The sequence below is a fragment of the Suricata suricatta genome, chromosome 5 (genome assembly GCF_006229205.1).
Source record: "Suricata suricatta isolate VVHF042 chromosome 5, meerkat_22Aug2017_6uvM2_HiC, whole genome shotgun sequence".
NCBI lineage: Eukaryota > Metazoa > Chordata > Mammalia > Carnivora > Herpestidae > Suricata > Suricata suricatta.
Genome location: NC_043704.1, coordinates 20,702,155 through 20,729,853, shown reverse-complemented (window position 1 = coordinate 20,729,853; position 27,699 = coordinate 20,702,155).

The window sequence follows — 27,699 nt, the reverse complement described above, 5'->3', positions numbered from 1 at the left end:
CGCCTAAGGCCAAAGACAAGGAGAACCTCGAAAGCAGCAAGAGGAAACAACTCCTCACTTCCAAGGGGACCCCCATAAGATTAATAGCTGATTCCTCAACAGGAACAATATAAATGGAAGCAATAGGATATCATATTCAAAATGTTCAAAGAAAAAAAAAGGACCACCAACAATTTTCTATCAAACAAAGCTATTTTTTTCAAAAATGAAGGTCCAATAAAGACATTTCTAGTTAAACAAAGACTGAATTCATGGTTAGCAGGCCCACTGCACAAGAAACACTAAACAAAACACTTTAAGTTGAAAACAACAGATCCCAAGAAGCAATTTAAATCCACATGGGAAAATATGAGCTCTAGTAAAAGTAATTATGTAATTATAAGAGACAATATAAAAGCATATTTTCTCCTTTCTTCACTGACTGACAAAACAAGTGTATAATATAATATGTATATAATGTATTGTTGGCCCTGCAAAATAGAAATGTGCTTAATATATTTGTAATATATTTGCCAATAGCAGCATCAAGGAGGTGGATGAAAGGAGACAAAGGGAATGAGTACAGAATGTAAAATAATAAAGATAACAAAGGATTACTGGGTTTGCAACATCAATGCATATAATATATATATATATACAATAACAATACCATAAAAAGAGGGAAAGAGAAAATAGAGTTATATTTTAGTCATCTCAGGCTGCCATAATATAATACCATAGGCTGGGTGGTGTGAATACCAGACATCTCTATTTCTCTAGAGGCTGGAAGTTCAAGATCACAGTGCCAGTATGGTCAGATTCTGGTGAGAAATTCGTTCCTGGTTTGTTGCATTCTAAGTCCTCAGAAGGTGGAGAGAGAGCAAGCTCTGGGCTCTTCCTTTACTTGTAAAGACACTAATCCTCTCATGAGACCCCATCCTTATGATATCATCTAAACCTAATTACCTCCCCAAGTTTCTGCCTTTTAATACTATCACTTAGTGGGTTAAAAACTTCAACAAGGGCGCCTGGGTGGCTCAGTCTGTTGAGAATCCGGATTTGGCCCAGGTCATGATCTCACAGTTCGTGGGTTCAAGCCCCGCATCAGGCTCTGCGCTGACGGCTAACTCAGAGCCTGGACCCTGCTTCAGATTCTGTGTGTCTCTCTCTCTGACCCTCCCCTGCTCGTGCTGTCTCTCTCTGTCTCTCAAAAATAAATAAAAAACATTTTTAAAAAAGCTTCAACATATGGAACAAATATGCACTCCATAACAAGTTATACAGAAGTGATATTTCTTTATCTTGATATATAATTAAGTTAGCATCAATATGAAATTTATTCTGGAAAGTTAAGATGTATGTAGTAACCCCTAAAGAAACCACTTTTAAAAAACTCAAAAGATATAGTGAAAAAATGGAAATCGTTTAAATGCTTCATTTGAAAATATGCACTTGCTGTAAAAGAAATCAGTGAAAGAACAACTAAAAGAGAAAGACCCCTAGAAAACAGACCAAAAATCTCTTTGAATATGGATGTAAAGGTCTTTAATGAAATACTAGCAAACTGAATGCAACAATATATAAAAGGAATTATACACCATGGCCAAGGGGGATTTATTCCACAAATGCAAGATTGGTTCAACATACAAAAGCCAATTAGTGGAACATAGCCTATCAGTAGAATTTTTAAATCACATGATCATCTCCAAAGATACAACAAAGTGTTTGACAAGGGTGCCTGGGGGGCTCAGTTGGTTAAGTGTTTGGAATTCAGCTCAGGTGATTTCACCTTTCGCGGGTTTGAGCCCTGTGTAGGGCTCTAAGCTGACAGAGTAAAGCCTACTTCAAATCCTCTGTCTCCCTTTCTCTCTGCCCCTCTCCCACGTGTATGTTGTTTAAGCCTCTAAATTTGTGTTACCTTGTTATGGCAGCCATAGAATGAAGATTAAAGTAATAAAGATCAGTGAGGATTAGATAACAGCGATGGTCATTTTAATATGCCAACGTGGGTAAGCTACAGTCTTAAGTTTTTCAATATAACATTATGTGTTCCTGTGAAAATATTTTGTAGACATTATTATAGTTAATAATCAGTTGCCTTTATCTCCTGGAGAGTATCGTAGGTAGTCTGAGTAAGATTCAATCCAGTAAAAAGTATTAAAATGGAGCTGAGGCTTCCCTCAAGAAGAAATGTTACCTGTGGTCAACTTCAGCCTGTGCCTTGGGAATTCCAACCTTCCTGACAGACTGCCTGCAGATTTAGTTTTGCTTTGCCAGTCCCTATAATCAACATCTTCTGATCTTGCTTCGCTGGTTCAATTCTAATGTACACTGGCATGAATGAAACCTCCGATGGTCACTGTCCCAATATCTATTTGTGTTAAATTAGCTGGATGATCATTTGTTGAAACTTTTCATTGGCCAACAGGTGCATAGCCTTTATGACAATGACTGAGCAATGGGATTTGTCTTGTGATCACACATGGGAGACTGTAACCCAGAAAAATACTCAGAGAGAGATTAGGATCAGAGCCCACAGTTTATTTCTAAGACAGTGGCCAAAAGAGTCCAAATTAAAGCAAGAGAGCAAATCTTCTCCTTTATCTGAAGTGCTCACAAACCAGCTTTCACTAAATTAATTCAACTAGGTATTAAACAAATCACCCAATTTCATTTATTTGTTTCATGGATCTTTTTGTTATTGTAAAGTAACATGAGGGATCTAAAATATATAAGCACAATTCTTCTCCTATGATGGCATATGTGCTATTCTCAAAGACTAATAACAGGTCTGAAACAGCTTCATTTTTATCTACTGCCTGTCCAATTTCATGACAGTGTTCTAAAGTCACATTGACATTATCTTGTTCTTTTATTTTTTGAACTATAAAATTCACAATTTGGGGGACTCTTTTAAAGAATGAAAAGGACTTTGAAAAGAACAAATATCCCTTTTAAGCATTAAAATTGTCAAACTGAAATCCCAAATTTTCTCCTTCTTGATTTAAATTATCCATAGATCTCTTTTGGGGAAAAAATTGAGAGAATGAAAGAAACATTGCCTGATACCATTGCCCTGGTGAAATCACGCAGCCATCAGATAACAGATATCTTGTAGCTATCACCTCATAGTCCCTACAGCCTCAAATCCAGCAATAATCATTTAGTGATTGACCAGTGATTTATTTTCAACCAAAATATGTACTGTGGTGTCAACTTTTATTTTAATGATTTTCTGCCATTTCTAAAAGGGGCCAACATTACCCAAAGCCATATTTAGCATACAAAACTTCCAGTAGATCTAAAGCAAAATGTTTGGGGTCAAGAAAATGTCACTTAGCTCTCTTACAAGATATGTGAAAGGAATATAACCTCTAAATGGATAGAATTTGTTTCTTATTTTTCCCCAGGTCTATTTCAGTAAAAGTTTAAATCAAAAGGCTAGTTGTTGAAAAGAGAGAGAAGAAAAGAGAAAAAGAGAGGAAGGAAGGAAGGAAGGAAGGAAGGAAGGAAGGAAGGAAGGAAGGAAGGAAGGAAAAAGAGAGAGAAGGCAAAGTTGCAAAGTTCCTCTCTTTAAATGTGATGTGATAAGGTGTTAGGGAGTCCTAATTTTCTGGCTTACTTATGCTTGCATCCTAAAAAATCTTCTGTAGGTCAAATCTACTGATCCAAGACACTACATAACTTACAAAAAGGAACCTAACATATAAAAGAAAGCTGTCTGCCATCCAATAGAAACTGATAACAAAATTAGTGGCTTATTTGTATATTTTAGTAAAATCTCAGGAAATTATAGCAGGACATATAATAAGTAGCAACTCAGGATGCACAAAACAATATTTTTTTAAAGTTTTATTTATTTTTGATATAGAAGAGACAGAGCATGAGAAGGGGAGGGGCAGAGAGAGAAGAAGACACAGAACTAGAAGCAGGCTCCAGGCTCTGAGCTAGCTGTCAGCACAGAGCCCGATGCAGGGCTTGAACCCACGAACGTGAGATCTGCCCTGAGCTGAAGTTGGAGGCTTAACCAACTGAGCCACCCAGACGCCCCAAAACAATATTAAGAGTAAGGACCTTGGAGATACCATAACCATCATAATAAAAAGGTTGCATGTATATTAATAATCCAGAACTTTAAACCTGCAAAGAGAAAAGAAAATATCTAGAAAGACAAAGAATAAAAGCATTCAAATTAAAGTGTGACAATCTATGTCTTTGATTATCTTGTTCTGTATGCCTTGGATCAATGACTTTCTGCAATCATCAACTTGATACAATAATCTTAGGTTAAAGCTGTATCTCCCTGGAGATCAGCTTCTGGGTGAGGTCTCTGGTTGAAATACTTTTCTAGGATTTGAGGATGATTTTTCTTTCCTTGCTGTGGGATGTATATCCAAGAAACAAATATATTCCTAAAGTATTTACTTCTGTGCTCACTAGTTACTGCACTTAATAAGAAATTTTACACTAAATTCAATGCATGATCTGATGTCTTTTCCAGAATACAAGATCTCAAAATTTAACATCTTAAATTCAAGTTTTGTCTAGGAGGATGTTGAAGAAAGTATGAATAGCTGCTGCTGATAAGACTAGGTGAATACCATGAATCCCTTTTAGTATTAGGCAATGTCTGCTTTTATTATAGGAGAATCCACAGTCAAAGCCAATATGCCTAGTACAAGAGGTAGCCAAATCCGAATTCAGAAGGGAGCTACCCCTTAAAACGTTAATTCCATTGTCATTACAAACAATACCAATACCATAGGAATTCCTATACTGCATGAAAATTTTGTTGATGTTTATTTTAGCTTAAGACTTCCGTTTTTCCTTCTACCATTCTTGAAGACTGGGGATAATATGGGCAGTGAAGTATCTGAATAAGCAGCAAAGTATTGAAAATCTCTTCTGTGACAGTCCCAGTAAGATGGATGCCTATCATTAGAGAAATAGGTTGGGATCCCCAGACTGGGAAAACAGATTCGAGTGACACTTTTTGACAGTATCAAACTCATAGCCCTTTGACAAGAAAAAGCTTTCACCCATCACTAAAAATAATAAAATACTAACCAAACATATTCAAGATCTATTGTGGGGGATAGTGGTATAAAACCTACTGGGAGATGTTCACTGAGATTTGTACTCTTGTCCATGCCTCTTCACATTTTTACCAGGACTGTGCTGATGACTACTGAGACATTTGTCAAGGACAACATCAACAACTTTAGCCAAACTTCCCAGCAATGCTTGTTGACTATAGTGGCCAATTTGTCTTTTCTAGAGTGAGTGATTTATTTCATTAAATTTTTTGAAAGTATCCACTTGAGATTCTCTAGTCCCAACAAGTGTTCTTCCTGAAAGTACCAGAGATTATTCTCATGTAATTTGCAGATTTTTTTCCCCAATATCCCTTTCTGACACTAGAGTCAAAACCTGCATTTTATACTACCCATTTTGTACCCTTCATGAGGCCTGTGATCTCATTGAGTGGCTATTTGAAAAAAATGACCAGCTAGAGGGGCACCTAGGTGGCTGTCAGTTAAGCATCCGACTTCGGCTCAGGCTATGATCTCATGGTTTGCGGCTCACATCAGGCTCTATGCTGACAGTTTGGAGCCTGGAACCTACTTTGGATTCTGTTCTCCCTCTATCTCTATGCCCTTCCAATAGGGTGTATTTGGAGTCTTTCAAAATACACAAACAAATATGAGTATATCAGAATATTTAATCTGACACTTCTATTTGCAAAGGAGATTTCTTCCTCTTATATTGGCAGATGTAATTACACAACAGAGGAAAGAATGTCCCTCAATTATAAAGGCTGGAAATGATGGCTGTAAGCTGAGAGGTGGGAAAACCTGAGCATTATGAGAAATACCTGCCATTTGATTAGGTTTTTTACTCTGAAGAATTTGTTTGGTTTAAAAGTAAGAAGGTAAATATTTTGGCACCCAAATCAAGTTTTCTTTTTAAAGATTCACATGATACTTCTCATTGTGACTTTAAGTGTAAAATAGAAATTTAAGCAATTAGTTTCCCCTCAAGCACTATCATTGATCACCAGCCTCTTCTTTCTACTCCAATCTAAGTTAGTATAAAAGAATTATTTTTCCAATGTCTGTTCCATTTATCATATCTACATTTGTCTTTATCAAAAGTCTCCCTCACCCTAATGATTAATATTTGGTGTGGGAGCATCTAATTGCTTTATTGTAAAGCCAGCAACTCCTATTCTGGATTTTTGTGTGCTTTTTCCCAGTGCTCTTTCAAAATATCCATGATGGTGTTGGAGATCCAGTAATAGGGTAATTCACATTGCAATATTCTTTTGATATTATAGTCACTATTTCTTTCTTATGGCTGTTTACAAAAAGAAAGAAGAGTTAGGTTTTCATATGCTTCAGGATCTCCTGCTTAATGCTATCTAAAAGTGTTAAAAAATATATATTGAAATTTCCAGGGGACTCATTCCTTCTTTGCCTATAGGAGTAAATTAGAGTTCAGTCTATTTTCATAGTGAAGATGTTGAAGATAACCTCCAAAATATCATTTACACCTATAGCTTTTCCAAACTCCTCTGGCTTTCAGTGTAATGGGTGGACTGGACTGGGAAGGAAGGCTCTCTCACAACACCTTCCGATAATTCCCACTCTGCCTTTTCCATCAACTGCTTGTACTTGAGGCCTCTCCTACCTTAAGAAAGAAATAACACAAAGTGTGGAGTTCTATATCCTCCTAGAACTAATCTAAACTCTTCTGTAAATTTTGTTCTTTCATATTGGGGCTTTAGAAAGCTCTTTACAAGAATGGCGCTAAGGCTTAAAATCAGTCATAAGGAGCTTGCTCTAATCTGAAGGAGGTTTAACTTTAAAAGGCAATTGAGATATGAGGGTTTCTTATTGAGCAGAGGGGAAAGGAAGTAGGTCAGAAGAGGGTGTGGGGATGGTCAGAACAGAGAGTAATGTAGGATTATAAATGCTCTTTCAATAAATGGAGGGAAAAGGAATATTAGAATCAAGTCTGGTAGGTTTGAGTTATGACTTAGGAAGATAAAAGAGAAAGATAGTTTTATATTTTTCATGTGTTTCATTTGACCTGTCTACAATTTTTTTTTTTTTACAGAAGCAATTTTGGAATCTGAATTTCTTTTGGAAGTTTCCTCCCAGCAATCAAAAACTACTGAATGTTAGATGTTTTGTTCTAAGTACCTTCTTAAATGAATAATTTTCTTCACAGTGGAAGTTCTTCAAAGTGCCCACTATAATTCTAATTGTCCTTGGAGAAATTATGTGATTTAGAAGATAAGTACATAATTAGAATGACAGCACGAACAGATGAAGTAAGCTGAAGTCTGTCCCAGAGAGAACATAAAACTTTCAAAGAGACAAATCCAACAGTCTGGCAATGAGTAATCTTTTCTAAGCACATGCCATACCTTGAGCCCTCATCTAATTGGCTCACTGTCCTTGATTAAAAACATAATCAGGGGTGCCAGGGTGGCTCAATTGGTCAAGCTTCTGACTTTAGCTCAGGTCATGATCTCATGGTTTGTGCGTTTAAGCCCCACATTGGGCTCTGTGCTGGCAGCTCAGAGCCTGGAGCCTCTTTCAGATTCTGTGTCTCCTTCTTTCTCTGCCCCTCCCCTACTCATGCTGTCTGTCTCTGTCTCTCAAAGTTGAATAAATGTTAAAAAATTTTTAATTAAAGACCTAATTGATTCCTAATATTTCTGATGCTTAGAAGTTTTCAAGAGGTTTCTTCTTGAACCAAACTCTCATAGACAATTTAGGCAATACTGTGGCAAACTCTAATAACATTTTGATAAATGGCCCAATGTAAACTTTCCCCACAGCACCTGTATGTCATGGCTTGCTGAATTCATCAGCCTTTGGGGTAAACTAAAAGGATGAATTATCAAGTTTATGTCCAACTCCTTGTCTAAGAACTTGTTTTCATAAGTTTAGCACTGAATATGACAGGGACAGGAAATAAAAAATAAGTTAAAGCCAGATGAACGTGTTGTTAGTAAAAGGCATGTTTCCTTCAAGGATAAGAATTTCAAAGCTGGACACAAAATCAAGTTATGAAAACACACAGACACACAAACACACAGACACACACACCCTACCAAACAAACAAACAAAACATACCTTATTCATGTGTAGAAGTTGAAATAAGCTAAGCCTTTTGAAGATGAGAACTTGAAGAAAAAGTCATTGGAGCTCAGACTCAATGTAGAATTTATTTCAGTGTAGCATCTGGAGAGATCCCTCCCCCACCCAAGAACACACTCAAGGAAACTTTAGAGAGAATGCTGTTTTGGGTTGAAGATCTTGACGTGTGATAGAGAGATTTTGAACCGATCTGTGAAACTTCTAGGATTGCCAACTGCTAAATCCCCCAAAGACCACCAAGATCAAAAAATAACATTGATCAAGCAAAATAACCTTTAATGACCTGTCTCATTAAGGGAGATTACCACCTTGACAGAGTCTTAATAGTGTCCTCAAAAGTGAAAGTTAAAGAGGCGAGGTGTAGTCCAGTGCCTGGACTGAGCTATTTTAAGATGGGCCTTTCAAATCAGGGAACTGGATAAATTCACAGAATGTATGACTTAATAACTTAGATTGGTGGACACGACAAGGTGAATGAAGTCCTGATAAGTGTGCTGCTAGTATTGATAAGGAAATTAATGCAGTTGGTCACTCTAATCTCTCAGAAACAAGTATTTCCTGAAGAAAGCAGCTAAGTTATTTTTGTTTACATTCAATGTTGTTTAACCTAGAAATGTGAAAATACATCTGAACTCAATTATTTTTAAACACAAGAAAAAAAAATTCATGTTGGTTTTAGTCCTATCCATAAAGCTCTGATGTTCTCAACATATCAGATTTATTTCTCCCCCTGATAATTTACTTTTCCCAGGTATCCATTAAGAATAGATTTGTCTTTTAACTGATTACCCCTTACTGTGTTTTTCCACCAAGTAAAATTACCCAATGCCTCTAATTATGAAGATTTTAACAATAAAATTTAGGATTTCAGGAACATTTATTATTTCATCTGTCAGTGTTGGCTCCACAAAGCAAAACTAAAAAATAAAAAATAAAAGGTAAAGTCACAATCCACAATCACTAAAGATTTAAGTCAAATGTTTCCCTAGATCCTTCCTCTCATCTATGGATTGCAAGTAAATACAATTTCATAAATCCTCTTGATGGTTTCCTCTTAATTTAAAACGTTTCTTTCCTACTTCTTCCCCACACTTCCACACTAAAACAAGAAAAGAACACATAATCTCATTTTTAATTCTTCCCTAAGCATTAGGGAAGTTTAGAAGCACAAAATTAGTAACTCAGGTGTTTGTCTCCATGACACAATACATAATCAAGATTCTCGGCTGTCCTGCCATCTTCTCTACTTCTAAGATCTTTTCTAGATCCTGGAAATTCTTAGTGTCTCCATGCTGTTTTGTCTCAAAAAGTTCCAGTGTAGTAAACAGTATTAACTCTTAACGCCCTAAGCAAATGAAGACTTTATGCCTGAGTGACATTTTTCAGTTAATAACGAATGCCTAGTCTTTATAAGAGCACAGAACGTTTGGCCCCCAGAGGTTGAAACATTGCTTCAGGTACAAAGCTCTCCCATCTAAAAACTTACTTCAAGTTTCTTACTGGCAAATAGGACATGGGCATTACATCTCCAGGACGGAGGAGGAAAGCAGTAGTCTTGTGTGCCTGGGAACTCCCCACAAGTCATTCCATTTCTGAGTTCCCTATAATATGAATATTGTTAGCTTTGCTATTATATTAGATGCTTGAGATTTACAATGATTAAAAACCTGACTTGGGTCACATACCTAATAAATAATATGGCCAGACTTTGGAAGGCTGTGATTTGTTTATTACACTTTTATTCCTTGTTTGGTACCATCTTCCATGAACCTTTACGTTGTGTAAGGATTGCTGTCATCATCGTCATCATCATCATCATCATCATCTACTCTTTGACCTCTCAGACTTATTCCCTAAGGTATTCTTTTTTTTTAATGTTTATTTATTTTTGATAGCAAGCAGGGGAGGGGCAGAGAGAGGGAGACAGGAGGCAGAGTCCCAGGCAGGCTTCACGATGTCAGCGCTAAGCCAAATGTGGGGCTACAATTCACAAATAGTGAGATCAAGACCTGAGCCGAAACCAAGAGTTGGACCCTTAACAAACTGAGCCACTCAGGTGCCTCTATTTATTTTTTTAATTTAAAAAAAGTTTTTTAATGTTTATTTATTTTTGAAAGAGACAGTGTGGAGGGGGGCCGAGCAAGTGACAGAGGATTCAAAGCAGGCTCCAAGCTGACAGCAGCAAGCTTGATGTGGGGTTTGAATTCACAAACCATGAGATCATGACCTGAGCTGCAGTTGGTTGCTCAAACGCCTGAGCCACCCGGGCATCCCCAAGGTGGCCCTATTTACTTACCTTTTATTTTTAATTTTTAAAAAAAGTTTATTTATTTTTGAGAAAAAGACAAAGCACAGCAGGAGAGGAGCAGAGACAGAGACACTGGATCTGAAGCAGGCTCCAGGCTCTGAGCTGTCAGCACAGAGCTCCATGTGGTGCTCAAACCCACAAACCATGAGATCATGACCTGAGCTGAAGTAGGATGCTTAACTGACTCAGCCACCCAGGCGACCCTATTTATCTTTTAAGTTAATAGACTTAAGCTGTTTTCTTTTCCTTAAACTGTTATTTGTTTACAGAAAAACTGAGTGAAAAGTACAGAGATTTAACATATACCCCCTCAACCCTCCAGAGTTTCCCCTATTATTAACATCTTGCCTTAGTGTGGTATAATTGTTAAATTAATAAGCCAATATTGCTAAATTATTATGAACTAAATTCCATAATTTACATTAAGGCTCACTCCTAGCGCTAACCATCCTATTTTTTTTGACAAATATTTAATGACATGTATCTACTACCATTAGAATATCATACAGAATATTTTTACTGCCCTAAAATATCCCCTGTACTTTGCCTATTCATCCCTCCCTCCTTCCGTAAAAACTCATGGCAACCACTGACCCATGCAACATTTCCATAGTTTTGGCTTTTCCAGAATGTCATGTAGTTGGAATTGTAGAGAATGTATGCAACCTTTTCAGCCTTTCAGACTTTTCTTGTGCCTAGAAATATGCAGTAAAGTTCCCTCCATATCTCTTCAGGGCTCCATAGCTCTTTGGTGTTACTATTACTGCTTTTGTTTCTTTGTTTGTTTTGTGCTAGATAATATTCCACTGTCTGGGAATACCACAGTTTGTTTATCCATTCTTCTATTGAAAGATATTTTGATTGGTTCCACCTTTTGGGAGCACAATTGTGCATCACATTTTATGAGTATGTTTAGTTTGGTAAGAAACTATCAGTCTTCCAAAGTAGATATACTCTTTATTCCAATCAACAATAAAGGAGAGTTCTTGATGCTTCATATTCTTGCTAGTATTGGGTTTTGTCAGTGCTTAGGATTTTAGCCATTCTACATAGGTGTGCAATACTATCTCTGTGCTGTTTTAACTTGTGATTCCCTAATAACCTATGATTTTGAGCATTTTTCATGTCTATTTGTGGTCTGTATATCTTCTTTGATGAGGTTTCTGTTCAAATCTTTTTCCACTTTTTTTTTTGTTTGTTTTTTGGTTGGATTGTAGCCTTGTTGAGTTTTCAGAGTATTTTTTCCAAAGGATTATTAGAATTCCAAAAGTGAATACACAAGCTAGCTGTCAGAAGAGGATAAGCACATGAAGTATAAACCCCAACAGTATTTTTTCTTTTTGTAATGCAAATATTTGACTTAAGCCTCTATTGTTAAGGAATCCACTTCAAAGACATTTTCTTCAAAGATGAGTATATCAAATATAAACACTTTGCCAGACACACAACCAGATAAAGAGCCAGTGGGATGTTCACTGCAATAACTGACCATTCGGGCCATTTGTTTTTTCTCTTCCTGCACTTAAAATTCTGACCCTTGTGTTTTTATTTCACTGATAAACACTGAGCCCATAGAATCCTAGATCCCCACTGTTGGCACCAGGAAAAGCAGAACCCTAGGTTTGTGCGTTTTCTTTCTCTTTACCTGTGATCTTGCTATGTGCCCCAGATGTGCTGCGTAATTTCTAGACCCTATACATAATAAAGCTTCTGTTTGTTTGTTTTCAAAGTCTTCTGATGGTTATTGCTGAAGGACATTACATGCTAATAAGAACCACAAGGGCCAGTCCAACCACAACATAGGTTATTGAAAGGCTAAGACCAGGACACCTGGGTGGCTCAGTTGGTTAGGCGTCTGACTTCAGCTCAGGTCACAATCTCATAGCTCTTGAGTTCAAGCCCCACCCTGGGCTGTGTGCTGACAGCCCAGAGCCTGAAGTCTGCTTAGTTAGGATACTGTGTCTTCCTCTCTCTGCCCCTCCCCTGCTCAACCTCTCTTTCTATATCTCTCTTTTTCTCTATCTCTCTCTATGTCTATCTCTATCTCTCTCCCTTTCTCTCTCTTAAAATTAAAACAAACATAAAAAATAAGATTGGTATGAGAAATCATATCTAACTTTTATGGCCCCAGTCAGTCTGCCTTCCTCCAATTAATGATGTACACTTCAGCCATAGGAATTTATAAAAAAACACATATGCAACCACACCACTGTTACCACTATTGTTTTTAAAAACTTTGAGGCAGTTTCCCACTTCTCTGACAGGTCAAACTTCTTAAACTATAAAAAGAAGTTTCTAATCATTTACTCCCACATAACTTGATTTTGCTAGCCTAGAACTATGTCAAAGATTGGTAGAAAATTTTATAAGAACAGAGGAAAGAGTGATTTAAGAGTTTAAAGGTAGAATGTATGACATTTGACCTAAATCCTGAAAAATAGATGAGTTTTTACCAGCAAAAAATGACGGGGAAATTATTTGAGGCCAAAAAAGCCATTACTTAATAAGAAATTGCTATTTGCCACAAAGATATCAACAGATAGATATGGATAGATAGTGATATAGTATTAAATATCACTATCAGAAGACCATCATTTGTAATAAAAAAGACTATGCACAAGTATATAAACTGAATGCAAAGTAAAAGAAATAAAAATCAAGAGTTGACATACACCATGACCTTTATTTTGTTTTATGCATCGATAATACCAAAAGCACTCTGCAGCAAGTAACATTACAGGATAGTTTAAAACCAAATTCTTCCATTTATGTCTCTGAATACTTAAACATCATATCTAAAGTAAAAATTATATATATTACTACATACATAATGTGTGTGTATAAATACATGCACACACATATATACACATATATACTAGTATACACATACACACACACTGATCTGTGATCATCTGATAACTAAGTCCTTAATAAATGTAACTGGTTCTTGCTTATTAAAAATTAATAAGTGAGTTTAGAGATAAATGAAGAGCTGTTCCATGCTTAGCACTCCCTTGATTTTTATTTTTTAATTTTATTTATGTTTGAAAGAGAGAGACAGAGACAGAGTATGAGCAGGAGAGAGACAGAGGAGAGGGAGACACAGAATCCAAAGCAGGCTCCAGGCTCTGAGCTGTCAGCACAGAGCCTGATGCAGGGCTGGAACCCACAAGCCACAAGATCATGACTTGAGTCACCCAGGTGCCCCTTAGCTCTTCCCTTTAAAACCTTCTTACCCACCGGGTGAATGAGACTTATCATCAGTCATTGTCCCTTCTACTTTTCTGCTACCACAATTATTTTGACCTGAGAAATATTGATAGAAATTTTAAGTGGGCCATCACAAATTAAATCCATCAGTGTTCCTTCTTTTCCCTGCTCTCCATTGTATCCTCAAGATAGAAATACATAAGAGAACAAAGAGATATGGAACACAGGACTGTGTACAACATTTCCTTCAACTTCAGATGTATTTGGACCTTACACATGAATGTGATCCAAAGACTCTGGGAAGGAACACAGAGTCAATCATTGAGAGCAAGTTTTGGAAGATCTTTTGGGCAAAATGAGCAGGTGAAATTGTTACTAAGCTGAACCCACGAAGTAAGTGCTAACCAAGTCAGTTCTTAGACAAATGCCTGCCCCTGCTATGTATTCAGTACTGCTATCCTAGGTGTTATCAGGAACATAGGCAACAGGCTTAACATTATTTTGAAGAAAAAAAAGACTAAGACATGTAAAGTAACAATTTCCTAAGTGATTAAGCATTGAGGAAACATTTACATAAAGAGAAATAATTTGTTCCAAAAAAACTCATCTTATAAATGTAGAGGTTTTATCACATGCAAAAAAATTTTCATCTTCAAAAGCAGCCATAATTTTTCCATTTTTGGGTCTCTGTCACTCTTTTTAATTGAGGCATTTTTCCTGCTATCAAAGACTGATGTGTTTTCATTAACATTTTTATTATGACTATTCTGATAAAAATTAAATGACAAGTCAGAAATTTATTATTTCAAATTCAAATTTAGCCAGTCCAGAATAACTAAGAATAGATTTTTATAGGAGCAGTCCCCAAACCTTTCAAATAATATAGAAGAGAAAGCAGATTTTGGAAACATTATTTCCTTTGCAAACTTAGTTTTTACATTAATTTACATCTTCTTTATGGGTTCATAAATCAAGTTCTATAAATATTATCTCATCTATGAAAAGTTCCTGTGCATAATAGGATGTGGTAAATCTGCATTCATAATTCCTTTTATGAATACAGAGTAATTGACTTTGTAGGAGATTTTAAAGAATTAAGCAGAGCAGAATGTGTTCTTCAAAGAAGATGCATACAAATTTCCTCCTCCTTGGAAATTCGGCACTGGCTTTCACAGCTATTAATTACACAATAAAAAATTAAAAAATACCTTCTCACAATATTATTAGGATAGTTATTAAGCTACATTTTTTCAGTGCCAATGCTTTCAGGTTTCATCTTTCTTAGTTCCTTTTCACATTTCATAAGGCTGCTTTCTTTTTCCTTACTGACTCTTACAGGAAACGGTTCTTTTTATTTAGAAAATTACACCTCTATAAAGCCGATTTAAAAAATTTGTGCAAAAGAGCTTAAATAAGTGTGTGCATATGCATTCCATATACTTCAACCTAAAAAGTAATTTTTTTTAAGTTTTCATCCATTCTCTCTCCCTAGGGCATTTGGGTGGCTCAGTCGATTAAACACCCGACTCTTGATCTTGGCTTAGGTCATGATCGTACGGTTGGTGAGTTCGAGTCCTGCATCAGGCTCTGCACAGACAGCACAGAGCCTAGTTGGAATTTTTTCTCTCCCTCTCCCCTTCCCCCTGCTCGCACCCTCTCTCTCTCTCTCTCTCAAAATAAATAAACTTAAAAAATAATTAAAAAAATTAAAAAATAAAAATCCTTTCTTCCCTGAATGTTAATCCTTACTTCAGGAAGAAGATTCCTGTGCACGTCCTCATAGCTGTCTCTGTACCATTTCAGAGCTCTTGCCACAACCTGAAATGTCTTCCTCCTCTAAAATCAGTAGATGTGCATCTGTGTGTATTTGTGTGTGTGTGTGTGTGTGTGTGTGTGTGTGTGTGTGTGTGGTGTGATACTCTCTGTATATGAAGCTTACACTTTACATCTGCAATTTACATATAGATTCTGAGAGACCAAACTCTCAATGACTTCCCGTGACAAGTGTGTCTCCCTTTCTGTCACAGAGTCAAGCGACACAGCCCTTTTTCTGCTGTGAGGGTTTCCATGGTGACCCTGCCCAGCCAGTCATCTGAAGCTTCAGAGAGGCTTCAGTTTTATTAAAACCATTCAAAACAAATTTTTTAATGTTTTTCGTGGAGGCGGGTGGGAAGGGGCAGAGAGAGAGGGAGACACAGAATCCAAAGCAGGCTCCAGGCCCTGAGCTGTCAGCACAGAGCCCCACGCCGAGCTCGACAAGTCGGAAGCGTAACTGACGGAGCCACCGAGGTATCCTAAAATTATTCAAATTCCCAGCTCATTCCCTGGTCTCTGTTGCTACAGGTAATAACCGCCAGCTCGTAACTCAATGTAATCTGTAGCAGGTTGTAAATGCATTATGTTGGAATTTGCTTAATACTTCCCTGCCGTTTGATTTAGTCATGTCAACAAGATATAAAATTGGAAAGTTGATTATTAGTTCTTTCAGAAACAGGAAACAGGAAATCAAGAGATTAAAATGTCCTCAAGAGCAGAGGGCAGGTAAGTATTAAAAATAGATCCTATAAACTCAGGTCCACGTTTTCTTTTTTCTTAAAAAAAAAAAAAAAAGTAACCTCTGTTACTTCCTAAAGAAAGAACCCTGGACTGTGTTCATTGGAATGACATTTTCTTAGCCTCTTTTAGATGATTATGTCAGCACTTTGCTGTACTCCATATAGGTCCCAAATAGTTCAGTTTTCAATGACCTGTATGTCAATGTATGAGTTCAAAATTTGAGCCGCTAGAATTACTACCTCACACACAAACACACACAAAAGAAAATGATGAGCATGCCAAAACCAAATACAATTTTATTTCCTAACAGGCTGACTGAAACATAAATATGACAAAGTGTGCACTGGGGAATAATTATCAGCCTTCCTTTCAGACAGTATCAGGTTCTGCAAAGTCAATTGGAATATAAATGCAAAATATGTTGACAAGAAAACATCTAGTGAAAAGCAATAATAGTTACTAAAATAGACTATTAAATTATCTTTTAATAACCTTATAATAGCAATGTAATACTGCAAAAAAAAGCCAAGGATCTCCAATAAATATCATACGCGTTTGATTTAGAAAAAATAAATATAATTTAAATCAGATCAAATTTTATAAAGAGTGCCATAAAGTGAATTTATTTTGCTAACATATCTGCTGGAAATGAGGAACCATGGAAACAACTAAGTTACTACAATTTGTGAAATATAAAGATTATAATAAACAGGAAAACACATTTACAGCATGTATGTATACAAGAGAGAGGCAATATTAGTATATTACTTTATGGCTTTTATATTGAGATTTGATTTAAGATACTCATCTGATGTTATAAATTTTAAAATATGGTTTAAATTGGAAAGGGAATGTGTGTGTGTCTGTGTTTTACTACCTAGGGTTTTAATGTTTAAATTATTTCGCATTGTCTAGCAATACGTTTTATGTGTTAGCGGCTCATATTTGGAGTTAATAACTCTAAGTACATTGACTGAGGATAAGAAAGAAAGGGAAAAAGAAAAAAGTAAATATGCTCATCTATGATGACATCTGAGCAAAGTATATATAGGAGTATTTTGTGGGTTTGCAAGATCAGGCACAACTGTCTCACTTTGGCACATAACTACTCTCGAAAGGTTCCTGCAGTAAGTTGCAAGTACGGCCCAAACTTGTGCTTCCTCCTATTTTGTCCTTCCCCATGTTCTTGCTCCGTGGAGTGATAAGAAGCATAGTTTCTCAACCCTGGGCTTACCCACGTGACTTATTTTGGCCAAAGGTATGTTATCAGCGGTGACATGAGTAGACGTGAGGAAGAGAGTGCACTCTTGACTCTGTTGTGAAGGAGACACGCTTCCTTTTCGGTCCCAGGAGAAGACGGAGGACACAGCAGAGCCATGTTATTCCAATGGCCCCAGACGAAGCCACCTTATCATAGCCAACAGCTCTCCCTCCACCGGATGTGAGTGAGCACCTCTGAGATGAGTTGAACCCCGAACTCTGAACTCGAGAGTTATTATAATAAATGATTGTGGTTTGAACCCTGAGTTTTGGCAGAAGCTTACACAGAAATAGCCGGCTGCCACAGTGGTGACAATATGACATCTCGGATCAAAATATCACTACATACAAAGGAAGAGAACAAAAGCATCAGTCTTTGAAAAACAATAACAGAAATAAACTTGCTCTGAGAATGTTTTGGGGAGGTTTCTTCCCTTCCCAAGATTACAGTAAAAAAATTTTATAGTACAAGTACTGAGACTAGTTTTGTCTACAGTTTTATAAGTTACATTGCCCACTCGTACTCATTTTCTCATGTGACTGTCAAAACTATATCGCAGATGGGACAATATATTTTCCATCCACTTTTAAATAGATGCCTTCCGGTAGAGTCAACACTAAACCCAAGGCTTCTCAATCCTAGTTCATTCCCCCTTTCTTGACTTGCTGGGGTACATTTTTATACAATAGAAGGTAACTTAAAAATGAAAAGCAGGAAGCCCAAATGAAGGTGACAAATAAAAACAATGCTATCACTTAGTAGCAGCAAAAAACCCCAAAAAAGTCACATTTCTGAAGATTGCACCAAGTGGATTCATCTAAGACTATGACTCAGGCAAAGGGCAGACCTCAAGAGCCACTTGGAGCTCACTTTGCAAATATAAACCTGAAGCATCACCCTGAACCCCATCCTAAATCAGGCTTTCCCGTCACCGGTATGCCCTACTCCTTCTGAGGGTAATTTTTGCTTGCAAAAAATTAGGGACCTTTATGATCACAAGAAAGCACAGTTGAAACATAATTGGGAACAGCACACCTTTACAAAGAGGATTAAAGAAGTTCTAGAAGCAATGCCATTCTTTTCAAGGATGTTAAATAACACGTACTTCTATTTTATCTATATCCTCCCATCCATAGGTAGATTATTTCGATAATTCATTCCACTAAAATACTTCTTGTGATGATATTGAAGATTGTAAATTGAGAAAAAAATCACCTGTATCCACTCCAAATTTTTCCTTACAGTATTATTTTCCATACAAATAATACAAGATTCTATCTTGCAAGCACTGTATGAAAAAGAAAATTTGGGCATGACTTCTGACTGCCTATATCAATATTTGATAGTAGAGGTAAATGAAAGAAGTTTTTTTGTAAAAAAAAAATGTAGATAATTTGTACTTTAAGAAACAGTTTTTGAAATATTTCTAATAGTTTATTTTATATCAATGATTGGCCTGAAATTGGTCCAAATGTATCTGCTGTAGAAAAAAAAGGAAAGTTCAGAAGAAATAGAGCAGGCAAAGCTCACTCAGAGTACAAATGACAATATCCAGAAGTCCCAGGTGGTTGAAGAAGGAAAGTTTACAGAGAAGTTTCGGCTTCAGAGACTGTGAATGCCAGAAACCATTAAAACTGTGAAGATTGCCTCTCGAAACTGTTTATTCCTGAAAGTGAGTGGGGAAATCTTACGGCCGAAAGGAAACAGAATAGAATGAGTTTCCAGTATCTTGGGACTCGGGGTTTGCTTTTCACCTTATTTTCTCACAGTTGAAGACAAAAATACAAGAGTTTGGCTCAGAGATCCAAAAGGGAGGAGAAATTGCCAAGTTCAGTTGGAAAGGCCAGAGTTGGCCCCAAGTTTGTTTTTATGTTCGCTGGAGTGGAGTTGGTTGTTTTGTGTGAAAACTCTTCAACCTACAATATGATGAGACCCTGAAGGAAAAGTTTTTGGAAAAAAAAAAAGAGTTCCAATTTGCATAAGTTTTTGTAAAACTAAAAGTCCTACTCATGCACATTCAGTGTTATGCTGCTTCTACACAGAAATAAAAAATGTTAAAAGGTGTGACTGGTCTAGGCTTATTTTTAGAGATACCTTTGTATACTAGCATTATTATTATTATTATTATTATTATTATTATTTACATTTTTGGTCATGAGAGGTTGGAAAAAGAATCAAATAAATTATCAAGACGTGTCTAATATTTTTTTTTTCCTTTCTTTTCTCTTCCCTCTCATGTGTCCTCAACACATATACCCAGGGTATCCTTTCAAGGGACATCCTCTGCCAGGGTCCCACTTGAATGTAAATTTGTTCTGTAGGTTAACTGTGCCCAAAAGTGTCTGTATTTCACATACTGAATGGAAAATAGCCCAAGTGCATCTTGGAATCCAAGGTGAAGGGGCTTCTCTTAACTTTCAGCAAATTATATCCTACAAGCAATTAATAGTACAAAATGCTTCTGGTAAGAATAGGTTTCAGAGGTTCCTGGATGGCTCCTTGGTTGAGCACCTTAGTCTTGATTTTTGACTCAGGTCATGATCCTAGGACTCAAGCCTCGAGTTGGACTCTGTACTGACTGTGGAGTCTACTTAAAATTCTCTCTCTCTCCCTTCCTCTCTCTTCCCCTCTTTCCTGCTCATGTGTTCTCTCTCTAAAAAAAAAAAAAAATAGTAACAATAAAAGAATTTTTAAAAAGAATTCTTTTTAATTCTTCAAGCCTGAATACTAGGTATTTTGTTCTTACTTCTCTCCTTTTCTTGATGAGGGGATCATTTCTGCTTCAATGACTCTGAAATTTATACCTCTGCCTTAAGTTCTTTTTTTGTTCATTTAGCCTTGTTTTACGTCAAAGTCCTAAGTCATGTTGTTTTCTATTTTACAAAAATATCACATATATAATGACTATTATTATTTCTTGTTCTGAGCCATAACCTCTCTCTGGCTTATTCCACACTATCAATGGTGGTACATTTAACACTTTAATCAGTTCATGAGGTTTACTGTAGAGAGGAAGCTAATTCTTTACTTCCAATTTTCTGGTTGGTAATGATATAGTAAATGTTACAACAACCTCAGTCAAAGTCTACAATTTCAGTACATCATACAACATGCATCAGTACCCATGAGCTACAACAATTCTCCAACTCACTCCTTGCCTGTTCCTGTCCACTATTCTTGACTTTCCTATCTTGAATTTACTAAAGCATACTTATTCTGCCTTTAATTTTTTTCCCCATTCCTTAAAATGATAGCTAAGTCTGACATTCTTCATCAAGTATTCCATTAAAAAATTCTACTTGATTCTGGTCACTTTAACACTTTATCATTCACATAATCTGTAAAAAGAAGAAAATTGGCTAAATATGTGTCTTTGCATTTTCTATACAAGGTACTTGGCTATATTCTTGAAAAATATCCTTTCTTTCTGAAAGAGATTTTTAAACTTTCTTAGATATTTGTATGGTAATTTTAGGGGTAATATTTTCAAAATAAAATAAACTAATTTTAATTTTTGACACTGAACTATTTTTCAAATCTTTGGGAAGGAAAGTTTTCTTTATCTCCCATGTCTATTGACTCTCCATATAAAATGGAAGTATATGTGTTCTAGTGAAGAGTTTCCTACTCTATATTAGAGATCAATATTTATCCACTGAAACAATTCATTTAGGTATCCAACAAATATTTATTCTCCACCAACTATAGCCAACTATGACCTTGAGGTGTCTTTCACATCGAGAACAATGAAGTCAGACATCTCCTTGCCCTCAGAGAACTCTTGTTATAGTGAGGGAAACAGTAAGTTGGCAGAAAAGAGTGAAAGCAAATAATCTGTTATGAGCTGCAATGTATCCACCCACCTAGGATTCATATGTTAAAGTCTTAACTTCTAGGATATCAGATTGTGACTATATTTTCAGACAAGACTTTTTAAAGAGGTGATTAATTTGAAATGAGGCCATAAGGCTGGGTCCTAACTCGTTCTGCCTCGTGTCTTTGTAAGAGGAAGAGATTAGAACATATTAAGAGACATCAAGGATACGGATGTACAGAGAAAAGACTATGAAAAATCCAAGGACAGAGGCTCAGAAGAAACCAACACTGCAGACACTGTAAGTCTCAGACTTTTAGCTCCCAGGACTGTGAGAAAATAAATACCTGTTGATCAAGCCATTGAGCATATGGAACTTTGTTATGGCAGTTGTAGGATCTACTTGGAACCCCTAAGGTAGTATGAAGATTTGAGATTCAATGGAAGACAGAAAAAGGCCTTCACAAAACCCCCTTTGTCTGACCAAGCACAACAATATCTGAGAAAAAAAAGCTCTCATAAATCCCCTCTTTGGAGAATCTACTCCCAAGAGAGAGATGATAAGTGAACCTACCATAAATTCCTTCTCCGGGGAGAGTTTCATGCCCATGAACAAGGAAAACCACTCACACTTGCATAAACAAATATATCTCAAACTTCCCTATCTCCCACTTGTTTTAAAACCCATTTTTCTTAGTAAAGAAAATGATTTGTTTTTCCCTTTGAAGTCTTTTCTCTCTCTTCCCTTTCCCATTCTAAATAAGGTAAGGTATGCATGTAACTTTAGCCACTTAGCTAGTTAGATACTTATTTTGTTGATTGCCACATATACACTCAAACCTGTTTTCTCCATTAATCTGTTGTGAATTTAATTTGAAGGCCCCCCAGGAATGGACACTAAGAAGGTGGACTCTAAGTTTTCCATCTGCAACAAATCCCAAGCAATCAAGCTGTACATCCAATGGTGAAGTATACGACACAGAAAAGGAAACAAGGGGATAGATGCTATCCATGAGTTTAAAGGCCATTGGAAATGCCTTTGAAGAGGTGACATTTGAGCTGAGACGTGAATTAAAAGATGATTTGAGGGAGCTGACATTTGAGCTGCTAACCGAATTACAAGATGATTTGGGGAAAGATGAACTATAAAGTGCAAAGCCCCCAAGGCAGGGCAAGCTTGGCCTGCTCTGGGATTGGAAAGGCCAGAGTATGCAGAGAAAACTACCATCTGGGACAAGTGAGGGCCCATGTCCTCAGCTTTGTAGGAAGGTAAGGGGTTTGGTTTTCATCATCATTCTGAGATGAGCTGTCAGAGGACATAAAGGAAGACGCTAAAGTCAAGGTTAAAGTTGTGACTTGTGAAAATATCTAAAAAGGCACACAGAGAGTTTCTTTTTCTAAATACTCCTCAAGTATAATTCTGTAGTCCTCTTGTTTGAGGGGGGTAACCATCTTTTTTCAAAATCCCCTTTGAATGTTCAATCCTTGATGACTAGTTTCAAATAAAAATGGCATTATTATAGTTTATGTTACTGGGAGGAAATTCATTTCCAAACCATCTTTTCAAAATGAGCAGCATTCCCAGAGATGGGCTGTACTCTTCCTCTCATCCTTTATTCCATTTACATCAAATTGGTTTTGTATTTTGTACTCATTAAAAGCCCACGACTGTTTAGTTAATTGGACTACAGAATAAACATAATGGATGCTTTCAACTGATAATTTGTTTTGCTTACATAGCTTTTCTTCTTAATATAACAACATAATATGGGAAACGGTGGTGAAAGGATCTATCACAGAGTATTAATTTGAAAATTGGTTGTTGTTAGTAAAGTATAATAAATGAAGTATATTTAGAAGGAAATTATTTAAAGGGAAAATATCAGGCCCCTAACATCAGGTCTTTAGCATGAGAGCTGAGTGTCTTGAAGATATTACATTTTTTAAAATATTTATTAATTTTTGAGAGAGAGACACAGAGGAGGACCAGGGCAGGGGCAGAGAGAGAGGAGGACACAGAATCAAAGCAGGCTTTGGGGATCTGAGCTGTCAGCCCAGAGCCTGAGGTGGGTGTCGAACTTACAAACCGTGAGTTCATGACCTGAGCTGAAGTCGGACGCTTAACTGACTGAGCCAGCCAGGCATCCCAAGATATTACATTTTAGACATCTCTAGGTAGGAGCTGTAAAAACTCAACTTTGTTTTTATTATTTGGTTATCAGTTGGACATATTATACTTATAGCCTAACATAAATACTAATCACATTCTCATTTGATTTATTATGACAAGCTTCAGTGTCACTCACAACTGTAGGTTGGTGAGTAAATGTTTGCTAACACCTCTGCAGAAGCATTCATGCATCGATGGGCAGGAACACTTTAGTTTAGTAAATACATTCTTCATAGAAATTCAGGTGGTGTTAGTGTGTACATGCATTATGTATTAATTCTTATCATAATACAGACATCCCAAGGTTCAAAGTAACTGACTATTTAGAGCAATTGGTTTCCTGGGCTATTCTGCCTGGTAACAGGTTGTTAGTTATAATAATAGAGTTAATATCTGCATTCGTAGTCATATTCATTGTGCTTAAAATTTTTCTCTGACACAGGTCCTTTGTAGCAGGCTGTAATTTCTCCAATTTAATTGCTTTGCAAAATGTGCAATCATCAAAGCTGTCCGGGACTGAGATTCTTGGACTTAAATGCATTTTTCTCCCCAAATGAACATGGGTCTTTGCATATTGAGAAGTGCCAAGTCACCGTTCACGTAGAACACCCTGAGGAGAAACAGAACAGGCGGAAGAGAGTAGCGCTCTCCACTTTGTTCCAGGGACCATGCTGTCTGTCCTGAGTCTTCATGGAATCTTCACGACACTTTCTTGAGCTGGTGATTATGTCATGATAGAATTCACAGCACCAGCCTTTTAGAAATCAAAGCTAGATCTGGCCATATAAATTGCTATCCACACAGAAGCAAAATGTGTTGACCTAAAGTCAGTAGAATGAAGACATGCTTAGCTATTTTTCCTGCAATAATAATAGAAAAATAGAAAAGTTGTAATAAATGAAAAAGTAGTTGTTCATTTTCTCGCAGTTTTCAGAGTTCTTGTAAACCTTCTCCCTGCAACTTTCTACCATCCTGTGAGGTGTGCATTAAACTGATTTTTACTTTATCAGAAAAAATATTACTATGCAAGTGATTTTTTTCCCCAAAACCACACACAAAATAGGTTGCCAAGCGAGAACTTAGTCCTAGGACTTTAATACCTAAATATCACCTTTCTGATTATAACATTTTGGGAAAATTATGGTTCTTTACTGAGACATGCTATAACATGCTTTGATGAAGGCTTTTTAGTTGACATTAGAAAGCAGGTTCAAAAAAATAGCCTCCCCATGCAAGGTTAGCTCATATTTATAGCACCTTTGCCTTGCCTCCATTTCACACCACACTCTCCCTAATAGGGTCAACTTGCTCAGACCTCCAGAACCAAGCACCTTGCACCTGAAAGAGTACTTGGAATTATTTTGTACTATACTTGATATTCATAATCGATACCAATACACTAAGATGTTTCTTGTAATTTCATTGTTTAAGATGAAGATGCAAACACACTTTATCTGATATCCTAAATATATATATTTTTAAAGCAACTAAACATTCCAAAAGTGATTTATATTTATCACATGCAGATATTTTCAACATCAAAGAATATAGAAATACAAATAATTTCCTACACTTCATACACTCTGATGACTCTCTACATGTTTTCTTTCAATAGTGTTCTTATAAAATAGTAATGTTTTATTGCTAGAAACAAAAAATCAAAATAAATCAAAAATCAAAAAGAAGTGGAGAAACTAGAATGAGCTAAAATACAATTCAGAGAAAAAGCAGGTTTGATGTGTTTGTTTTGTTTTTTTGTTTTTATTCATGTGAAAACAAGAACTCTTTAGAAGCAAAGATTTAAACTTAGATTTTCTATGACCTCACAATAGAGAGAAGGGTTGGAAAAACAGATAAACATTAAGAGTGCATTATTAATTAGCTATCAGAAAAGATACATGACTTACTTTCATAAGATGTATTATATAACTAAAATACATTTTGTGACTGATGACAAAATGTTTCATAATGACCTGGGCAGTATTAAGTTTTCAAAAGATTTTAGAACACGTATTTTAGCATCAGGCTAAAGAGTTAACTTCCCCTAGAGATTGATATCATTAGAAATTTCAATCCCTGAAACATCTTATATCTGTGTTTCATTCTTAGAGATGACAGACGGCTTGAGTGTCTATCAAACCCAGTGTTTTTCTCTCTCATAGTTTAAATAATAGGCTGCCGCTTCAGATCAATATAGCAAGCAGATTAAGCCATGAAACTCAGAAAGATAAAGGCATTCTGATGCTATCCATCTCGTCACATAATCTTCCCACCATTGCTTCAAGAATTGAACATATGCCTTCATGAATATCAGAGAGATTCAATCAGAAATTACAAGAATAATCGGCAATATACTTACAAATCTTCATGAGTCTGTTTTTTTGCACACGTTCACTTCCATGTCACTTCATTGTGATTTATATATTTCATAAGGAATTACTGAATTTTTCATTTGGACAAATATTACTAAGTGCATACTCTCCGGCAGCCATTATGTGGGGGTTGGAATATACAGATGAGCAAAGTTGGCCAAAACCCCAACACCGAGAGAAATTACAATCTAGCAGGGGCTGAGGAGCAATATTAAATGAAAAATCACACAAATAAATTCAAAACCACAATTCTGATAAGTGTTAAATACAAATAAAGACAATACAAGGGTCTGTAAATGCTCCTAGTAGGGGGAACAGAGCCAGTCATGTAGTTAAGTGGAAAGGGTTCTATGATGATTGAATTGAGGTTGATAAAGGGGTTCAATGGTATATTAGTGTCCTGGGGCTCCTGTAGCAAAGGGAGGGACATAAAACAACAGAAATGTATTCCCTCACAATTGTAGATGCTAAAAGTCTAAAATGAATGTACTGGCAGGGCCATGTTACCTCTGGAAACCTCTGTCATCTTTCACAGCTTCCAATTTTCCTTGGTTTGTGACAACTTAACTCCAGCCTCTGCATCTGTCATCACATGGCATTCCCCTTGGCGTGTCTGTGTTATCATTCCTCTGTGTGTGTCTTCTCTGTACTGAACTTCCCCTACTTGTAAGAACAGCAGTTGTACTGGATGAAGGCCCATCCTAATGATCACATCTTAACTTGCTTATCTCTGTAAAGACCTTGTTTCCATGAAAAGGTCAATTCCCAGGTACTGAAGATTAAGATTTGAACACTTCCTCTTGCAGAACACAATTCAACCCATAACAAATGGGGTGGACAGTATTTCAGATAATGTCTCTGTGGCTGAAGAAATCTTGATACAGTTGAGGAACTGAGGGAAGAGGCCATCTGCTGAGATGAGGAAGAAAATGACCTGAAATAAATTTGGGGATGAATCAGAGATTCGGAAGCCAAGGAAAATCTCATCAAGGCATTTGAAAGGCTTAGAGAGCAGACGGCTTAATTTTTACATTCCATAGGTAAGTTTGGCTTTAGTGCTTAGTGCTATGTAAATATGTGTCAGGCCACGTAAGAGCATATGATGTGGGGAGGATGAGTTTAGGAAGACCAATTAGGAAATTGTTGGAGTCATACAGATGAGTCACACAAATGGGATCAAGATATAGCTTGGAAGCAAATTTATAAGTTTTCAGATGGATTGGTAAACGACATAAGGAAAATAGAGGTGTCAAGATTGACACTCATTCTAAACTGAAATTAGAAAGATGATGGGATCACTTTCTTGATGAACAAGATTGAGAGAAGATCACAAGTTCAAGTATGGACATGTTGAGTATGGAGCTTCTGGGGGGAAACCAAGAAGACATATCTCATAACTCATTTTCTAGAAGTTAACTAAGTATGTGGAACTCAATGGAGAGATCTGGGGTAGGGTAACACATTTTCAGGCTATCAGAATAACAAAGTAACTGAAGCTTTGCATTCTATAGGCAACTGTATTTCTTTTTTTAAATGTTTATTGATTTTTTGAGAGAGAGAGACAGAGACAGAGACAGAGATAGACACACAGTATCTGAAGCTGGCTCCAGGCTCTGAGCTGTCAGCACAGAGCCCAACTTGGGGCTCGAACCCATGAACCATGAGATCATGATCTGAGCTGAAGGCGGAAGCTCAAGTGAGCCACCCAGGCACTCCCAAAGCCTGTGTTCTTTTTTTTTAATTTATAATAGTTTATTGTCAAATTGGTTTTCATATAACACCCAGTGCTTCTCCCCACAAGTGCCCCCCCTCCATGACCATCACCCCCTTCCCCCCTCCCCCGCCCCCTTCAGTCCTC